This window comes from Littorina saxatilis, unplaced genomic scaffold (genome assembly GCF_037325665.1).
Source record: "Littorina saxatilis isolate snail1 unplaced genomic scaffold, US_GU_Lsax_2.0 scaffold_1177, whole genome shotgun sequence".
NCBI lineage: Eukaryota > Metazoa > Mollusca > Gastropoda > Littorinimorpha > Littorinidae > Littorina > Littorina saxatilis.
Window position 1 is genome coordinate 10,001 of NW_027127463.1, and position 9,670 is coordinate 19,670.

The window sequence follows — 9,670 nt, forward strand, 5'->3', positions numbered from 1 at the left end:
GAATAAAGATGTTAATGTGGAGTTTATTGTGTTTTCTTCCTCTTAACAACACACACAAACAACACACACACACACACACACACACACACACCACACACACACACACACACACACACTAACAACACACACACACACACCACACACACACACACACACACACACACACACACACACACACACACACACACTCAAACAACACACACACACACACACACACATGCGTGCGCCCACGCTTGCGAGTGCATTGTTTGATATTTTTTTGGATTTTATTACCGTTCTCGTTGTCGCATTGTCACAAACACGACTTTGCCTCATGTTCAGAAATAAGACTTGCAAAAAAATGATAATACAGTGGTTGATGTGGGGAAAGGAGCGTTAGAGAGAGAAAGAGCAGGCTCAGGTAGACGATAAAATGAAAGATCGAGAGAGAGCGACTGATGCAGAGAGAAGGGGGCGGAGGGGAGACAGACAGACAGACTGAGACAAGTAGACAGACGGATTGAAAAACGGTTTATAGATTTTGACAATTAATGCATTGAACTCAGTTTTTGTTCACAATTATGAAAGCAGAAGAACAAAAAAGGCTGGAGTCCTCCCCTTCTAAAAGTGATAAAAGTGTTTTCAAAAGCAAACTTTTCTGTAAGTTTAAGTAATGCTGAGGTCAGAAACGACAATTAAAATAGGGCTTAACGTGCTTATTTCCAATATTACAACTGAAACTTGAGTATAGGGTATCAGACATTTCCACGAAACAACTACTAATGAAATGTCTAAGATCGCATCCGAAGAAAAGAGATAGAGGAACGGTATGAACAGTTTTTTTTTGTTTTTTTGTTTTTTTTGCATGCAGTCCGCTTCAAGCTGAAAAATAATTGAAAAGAATGAAACCCTAGGGTTTTTTTTTTTTTTTTTTTTTTCTTTCTCTTTACAGCTGAGCGTCCTTCTTCATTGGCGTTTTATAAATTTATCAATTGTGTGTGGTTTTCTACAATGGACAAAATCTTGCATCTTTAATGTTGGTTATTGTCTTACATATGTCTGTGTTTGGGTTGACTTAAGTGTTGTTTGTGGCGGTGTCATAATGGAGTTTTTTTTTGTGTGCAATTATGAAAAAAGTGCATAGTGTAAAGGGTATTATGGACGTTTTTTACGAGTAGAAGTATGAATGGAATACTGAACTTGAGGCAGGAACTTGCGCGCGCTGAACGTAGGGGTGTGGTTGGCAAGCAGACCCCCCCCCAACACACACACACACACACACACACACACACACACCACCTTAAACTCACAACAACACAAGCTTTACAACAACAGTCAAGACGGGTGGCGCGTTCGATGATGCACGTGCAAGCGCGTGACGCGACAGAGTGACGAGTATAAGTATCAGCCACTCACAGACCGTCTTCCTCTTTGCCTCAGCCAACCCTGGTGCAGCTTTCGCGCGGTCTCGTCTCGCTCTGCGTCCTTCTGTCTCTCTCCCACACTCTGTCTCTCACCCGTCTCTTGTGTCTCTCAGGCAGTGTTGCGAGTCACGTGCAACGCACTGTCACGACAGGACTTCCAATAACGCCGGCGCGCGTGTGTGACAACAAGGGGACGGAGGCGAGACAAAAGGCTGGGATATAATACAAATTTCACTCCGATCCGAAGACCAGAGCAGTAGGTCATATTAGAGCTTTTAAATCACCGCCGTGGAACGTTTTCTTCTCAGTGTTAAGTGGGGGACAGAAAGAGACAAAGGCTGACCGAGAGAGAGAGAGAGAGAGAGAGAGAAAGAAGGAGAGTTTCGTGACCAGGATCTGAAAGAAAAATACAACCCCGTGTTGGGTGGGACATTTGTCTTCGTTGGAAGATTTGCTTGTCTATAATTACACCGATTTGTTGTTAAGGTGCAGTTAAAGTCGTGACTGGGTAATCGAACACGGGATTAGGTTTGGATGAGTTGAACTTGATTCGCAAAAAAAAAAAAAAATAAAGTTTTAAAAATCCTTCAAGATTTACGACGTAGCGTTAAATTTTGTTCAAGGGTTGATATTCTTTTTGACTTGTGACAGCTCGAAGCAACAAAGCGAGGAAAATCCAGAATAAGAACATCGGCGCACAAACACCCACGCATTAGAACACAAACTTCAATAAATCTCCTTCAAAAGAAACTTCAAATCGAAAAGAAACTTCAGATCAAAAAACGCATCTGAGACAAGACAAGAAGTCAACGCATATCTACCTCTGAGTCTGGAACGTTTCGACGTTTTTTCTTTTAATCAGGAGGGACTCTGTTTCACCCCAAAAGAACAATTCCAGCAAGGAGCGAGTGGTTTTCAAGCGTTGTCTCCCATTCTCCAGCAATAACTTCCATCTCCACAAACATGTCTCCAACATTCCACAGTGAGTACTCGCTTCATTTCCTTTAACTGTCGTGAAGGTGATGATTGTGATGTTTCGTATTTGATTTTAAGACAGCTTTCGTCTTTTTGTGTTTAGCAATTTCTTTTAATGTGTTGACAGTGGTGTTTTCTTCGATACATGTACGTGCATTATGACAGGTTTTTGTCTGTTTGTGTTAAACAGTTTAAAGGTGGTCTTGAATTTGAGCCCGAAGTCGACTTCGCGAAAACTTCGTGAAGACTTTTTACCGAAAACTTATAGTGCTAAATTTCGTGCGGCCAGCTTCGCGAAGTATGCTACGCGTAGTCGACTTTTCCCAGGTAAGGACAGGCTTAATTACAAGTCCTTTAAATGCGGTGAATGTGATTTGTATTCTTTGATTTACGGTAGATTTCTTTGTTTTTGTGTTTGTTTGTTTTTTGGTGTCACGTTCTGTTTCTTGTTCAAGTCAGCGTTATGTGATAAATTTCGTCTTGTTTTAATGTCCTGACATTTCTTCTTCTTCGTCCGCGTTCGTGAACTGCAACTCCTACAAGCCTTTTATTTTGGACGAGTGTTTTTTGTGTGTGTGTGTACAGTGTATGACCTTTTTCCCCCGTCGCGTTAGGCAGTCATACTTCAATACAGTGTTCTAGATGATCGAACGTGTAGCAAAGACCTGTACGTATACGTGTAGATATTGCGTCACCCGTGACTCACTTTTTTTCTTCAATGTTCCAAATCATACCTTGTTTTGCTCCCACCAAGACTGCAGATCTTGGCAAACGCGTGACGTAAAAACGTTACCCGTACACGTTCCCGTACAAGTCCTGAAAAGTGATCATCTAGATCTTGCTATTATCGGAAAGGGGGAGGATTCAGCCGTTTGGATGTCAGTTCCGGCGATGACAGAGGTGACGAAAAGGTGAGAAGATTGTATGGGAAGTTTAGAATAAAAAGATTTCTCGTATAGCTCAGTAATTGGTAGAGCAATGAACTTGTGATCCTAGGGTCGCAGTTTCGAATTCGGGCCGGGACGGACAATGGGTCAACTTTATGTGCTGACTCAGAGACGGTATCAATGTCCCACCTCCGTGTCACCACTGTGGCACGATAAAGACCTCGGTCATTCTGGCATAAGTGCAGGTGGCTGATCACATTTAAACGCGCATACACCTGGGTAGCGCGACTCTGTTGCTGCTAGCTTTCCACTGTGAGGAAGCGACCCGAATTTCCCAGCGATGAGACAATAAGCTAAGGAATTTTTTTTTTAAATTATAAATAAAAGAAATGAAACGAACATGCACAGCTACCGATCTGTCTAGGCTTTTACATAGGATAGAACCATCCTCGTTCCTCGACACATACCAAACATCTTTTACATAGGGTAGAACCATCCTCGCTCCTGGACACATACCAAACATCTTGTACATAGGGTAGAACCATCCTCGCTCCTGGACACATACCAAACATCTTTTACATAGGGTAGAACCATCCTCGCTCCTGGACACATACCAAACATCTTTTACATAGGGTAGAACCATCCTCGCTCCTGGACACATACCAAACATCTTGTACATAGGGTAGAACCATCCTTGCTCCTGGACACATACCAAACATCTTGTACATAGGATAGAACCATTCTCGCTCCTGGACACATACCAAACATCTTGTACATAGGATAGAACCATTCTCGCTCCTGGACACATACCAAACATCTTGTACATAGGATAGAACCATTCTCGCTCCTGGACACATACCAAACATCTTTTACATAGGATAGAACCATCCTCGTTCCTCGACACATACCAAACATCTTTTACATAGGGTAGAACCATCCTCGCTCCTGGACACATACCAAACATCTTTTACATAGGATAGAACCATCCTTGCTCCTGGACACATACCAAACATCTTGTACATAGGATAGAACCATCCTCGCTCCTGGACACATACCAAACATGACCAGCCTGGATGCTTCCCGTGCAAAGTGGATTTTAAAAAAAGTATGTTTTTTATTTACAGATTGACATTGGATTCAGAGAAACCCCCCCCTCCCCCGCCCCCCCCCCCCCCCCCCCCTTTAAAGAACTCAAAAGGACCTGTGCAAATTAGGTCTTTAAAAGGGGGGGGGGGTAGTATTAAATAAGAGGTAAATTGACAGAGGTTTTAAGAAGAAAATCGGAAAAAGCAATGTTTTCAAAGGACAAATATCTTAAATCGGGAAGTCTTAACAGAGGTTCCAGTGCAAATCCGTGGTGATGAATAAGATCTTTTACATTATGAAGAAAGCTCAAAGTTGATTAAAACAAAAAGTAATCTACGTTGGTTAGGTAGTACGCTAGGTTGTGCAGAGATGTGATACTTTGTGTCTTTTTGGGGGTCTTTTGTTTGGGTGGTCTTTGTTTTTGTCTTTGACTGTATTATTATTTGACTGTATTATTATTTGACTGTATTATTATTTGACTGTATTATTATTTGACTGTATTATTATTTGACTGTATTATTATTTGACTGTATTATTATTAAGCAGGTAGTACGTTCATAATGTCCTCATTGTTTTCTTGTGTTGTCCTTGTAAAAAATAAAAATAAAAAAAATAAAAAAAGTAATCTACGATAGAATAAATTGTTGTTAACTTGATTGCTTCTTTGTATGTGCGGCCTACTCGTATTCGTATTACACATAACGTTAGGTAATGTTACACACATCAATCAAATTGCTCTTATCAAAATAACACTGTCGCGCCTTCTTGTTCCCATAGATACGAAATGAAAAGATTCATGATGTAGAGAGAGAGAGAGAGAGAGAGAGAGAGAGAGAGAGAGAGAGAGAGAGAGAGAGAGAGAGAGAGAGAGAGAGAGAGAGAGAGAGAGAGAGAGAGAGAGAGATTTGAATTTGAATTTGGAATTGGAATTGGAATTGGAATTGGAATTGAATTGAATTGAATTGAAATGAATTATTGAATTGAATTATTGAATTGAATTGAATTGAATTGAATTGAATTGAATTGAATTATTGAATTGAATTGAATTGAATTGAATTGAACTTTATTTAACAAGGATTAAGATTTAAGGCTACGCCTTTTCTTACAATCTGTCCTTGGGACGCAGAGAGAGAGAGAGAGAGTGTGTGTGTGCGTGTGTGTGGTTTTTTTTTTTTAGTGTGCATGTGTGTGTGCGTGCGTGCGTGCGTGAATGTGTGTGTGTGTCTGTATGTGTGTGTGTGTGTGTGTGTGTGTGTGTGTGTGTGTGTGTGTGTGTGTGTGTGTGTGTGTGTGTGTGTGTATGTTCGTGCACCCCCCGCGGGTTAGGGGGAAGAATCTTCCTTCTCATCTTCACGATCATGCTCCCTGCCACACACACATAAAGATATCTTCCTTCCTATCTTCACGATTATGTTCACCGTACAAAGACTTAAAGATATCTCCCTTCCTATGTTCACAATGATGCTCACAGCCACACAGACATCAGGATATCTTCCTTCATATCTTCACGATTTGCCTCCCTGCGACGGTGACATCATATTTAAACCATACCAACAACACCAATAACAACAACAACAACAACCACAACCACAACATAAACCACAACATAAACATCAACAAACGCACCCAAGTTTGGTCGAAAGCACAAACTTTACTTAACTAGTAATTTAAAGACGTATTCAAACTTGGGTGATCAATGTACAAACAAATGTAAAACCTATTTGAAACTGTGCAAGGTCGAGTTAAGCAAGAGGTCCATATCATTTGTGCTTCAAAACCATACACTCGCAAATAATAAATTTTACAAGCATGACAAAACAAAGAAATTAACTTATTTGACAAATTCTCGTTTTACATTTTCTACATAGAAATTGTCAAGAAACGCTGCGTGTGTCTTTCGAACGAGCTTCTGGATAATTTGTCAGAAAAGTTTTATTTTCTGTATTATAAGTCTTGTCTGTCTGTCCACTTGAAAGGCCGCTGGGTCGAAGATCAGTGACCGTGACGTTTTGTTTTGTTATAAACTTAACGTTCCAATAACATACCTTTCTTGTTTTTACATTTAGTCAAGTTTTGACTAAATGTTTTAACGTAGAGGGGGGAATCGAGACGAGGGTCGTGGTGTATGTGTGTGTGTGTGTGTGTGTGTGTGTGTGTGTGTGTGTGTGTAGAGCGATTCAGAGTAAACTACTGGACCGATCTTTATGAAATTGTACATGAGAGTTTCTGGGTATGATATCCCCAGACGTTTTTTTCATTTTTTTGATAAATGTCTTTGATGACGTCATATCCGGCTTTTCGTGAAAGTTGAGGCGGCACTGTCACGCTCTCATTTTTCAATCAAATTGGTTGAAATTTTGGTCAAGTAATCTTCGACGAAGGCCGGACTTTGGTATTGCATTTCAGCTTGAAGGCTTAAAATTTAATTAATGAGTTTGCTCATTAAAGTTGTCATTAAAATCGATTTTTCGCAAACAGATTTAAAATTGATTGCATCGTATTCTTCATCACATTCTGAATCTAAACGTATATATACATATGTCATGTTTACTCTTAAAATGTGATCACAATTAACGAAAATAGATTAATTAGTCTTACGATTAAAATTTAAGAAATCGATCCAAAAATGATGTCATCTTATTCGTGATCATTTCCTGATTCCAAAAACATATAGATATGATAGGTTGTATTCAAAACAAGCTCAGAAAGTTAACAAGAATACAGAAAAGCGCGCTTTCCTGCTTAGCACAATACGCCACCGCGCTAATCTGGCGTGTCAATATCACTACGTTTTGCACGTGGAAGGTGAGCGATTTCCTTCACGCGGGGATTGACGAAGCTGTACTGTCTTGGTGAAAAAATACAGTGCGTTCAGTTTCATCCCGTGAGTTCGACAGCTTGACTAAATGTAGTAATTTCGCCTTACGCGACTTGTTTTATTCTGAATTTTGGAACGTGGGCAGTCTCTTTGTTTTTCTCAGAATCGCAGAAAGGCCAGAATCACAAACTTTGCTACAAACCGCTGCGTTACTTGAATTTGGTAGTAGGCGCACTTCCTATTCTTGTTCCGAATCCATTTACGGTCGGCTAGGCTGGGATACCTACACCGACCTTTTCTGTTTTCTGTATATAAGCCACATCCTTGAAACACAATTATCACTGTCTTGCCCACGGCAGTTTGTCGCAGGGTGTCGCAAGACAAGGAAGCCAGCGAGAGCTTCATTAGACCTCACTTAAAAAAATCAATACATAGATTGATTGAAACAAAATCCACAGTGATGTGATTTTCTTTTGATCTTGTCAAAACGCCCTGCGCAATTTATTTCTGGAACGTGCTGGCATCTTAGTGTTTATTGGATGAGTAAGGTTATCAGATTACAAAAGGAAGGGGGAATATTTGTCAGTAGAGCAGCTGAATTTTTGGGTTGGGGGCGGGAACGCAGTGAACAACCTTTGTTGAAAAAAATAGAGAAAGTAGAGAGAGAGAGAGAGAGAGAGAGAGAGAGAGAGAGAGAGAGAGAGAGAGTCAAATATGGAACAAGAGAGAGAGACAGACAGACAACGACACAGAGAGAGAGACAGACAGACAGACAGACAACGACAGACAGAGAAAGACAGACAGACAGACAGACAGACAAAGACAGAGCGATACAGACAGACAGACAGACAGACAGACAGACAGACACATACAGAGAGCGGTATTTGTTATCCTACGCATCGACTTCTTTTTTTCCTGAGACAACCGAACTGTCGTTGTCTTCGGTGGTATTTCCTTATATCCCATGAGTTGCTTCTTTGTGTCTGTAACTCTAGTGTGTTCATATTTCTAATTGAGACTCGGCAAAGACAGACTCATCACCTGTATCACCTTGCTCGTGGAATAATTCGTTCGTCTTGTAAGTAAAGTTCAAGTCTGTAAACTGAGACTTCGGTGTGTATAGTATACACATTACTGAAATACGTACGTGTTTTGCTCATGGAATGAAAATAAGTTACAGGCCTACAGATAGCTCGTACTGCATCATGTCTCGATAGACCGAGAGAATGTGAATGACTTTCACATTCTTGTATACGATATACATGGTCTACTCATTCTTATGCATGGGTTCTTCTCCGGGGCTGGGTACGAGTACCAATGCAAACCATGTTACGAAGGTGATACTTCTTTATTTAACTGAGACATTTCAAGCACACAAATGGATTTCATTTATAACTACTGCTTCAATATATATCCTAGGCCTGTAGAGAAATAATTAGAAATACTTGTGTTTGTCTACGTTGAGTAAATTACAAGCATTTCAAAGTACATCACTCGCGTAACATGGACACCAGAGAATGTGACATGAATTTAAATACGAACAATTAAGAAATGAAAAAGAAGAAGAAAAATGTATACTTTTTGTATTGTCTGTATCATTATCTAACTGTAGTATTAATGACAAAAATAAAAGAATACATTGTAATTGCCATTTAATATACGTTATAATCATTTAAAGGACTGAGAATGCATGTCACAAAATGGTACACAGCTCTGGAGACTAACCCACTGTTACTTCTCGACATAAGTATAATGCACACGAGCCGTCAGTGGGCATAACGCCTGTATAGTATATATATATATATTAAGCTTTTGATTTTGCGACATAAATTCAAAATCACACATTTTTGCTCACTGTCTCTGATCTGTACAGGTACATGGGATTTTTGTTTGTTTGTTTGTTTGTTTGTTTGTTTGCTTGCTTGTTTGTTTGTTTGTTTGTTTGTTTGTTTTCTTAACGCCCAGCCGACCACGAAGGGCCATATCAGGGCGGTGCTGCTTTGACATTTAACGTGCGCCACACACAAGACAGAAGTCGCAGCACAGGCTTCATGTCTCACCCAGTCACATTATTCTGACACCGGGCCAACCAGTCCCAGCACTAACCCCATAATGCCAGACGCCAGGCGGAGCAGCCACTAGATTTTAAAGTCTTAGGTATGACCCGGCCGGGGTTCGAACCCACGACCTCCCGCTCACTGGGCGGACGCCTTACCACTAGGCCACCGTGTTGCGGACATGGGATAAGATCATCCCTCCCCTTCGACACATACCATAAATCAAGGAGCTGGTTGTCTCCTGTGCATAGTTTGATTTTTTGATAAATCAATTTCCCAAAAGCATGTGGCTTTCTAAGAAATTGTTAGGAAACGCTGCCGTTGCTGAACTTTGGTTCAGTTTTGTGTGTTGCATGTAGTTGACTTATTTGTACTTTGTGGGAAAGTACCGATATTATATTTTGTAAACACAATATTTATGTTTGAACGAGAATGCAGGTGAAC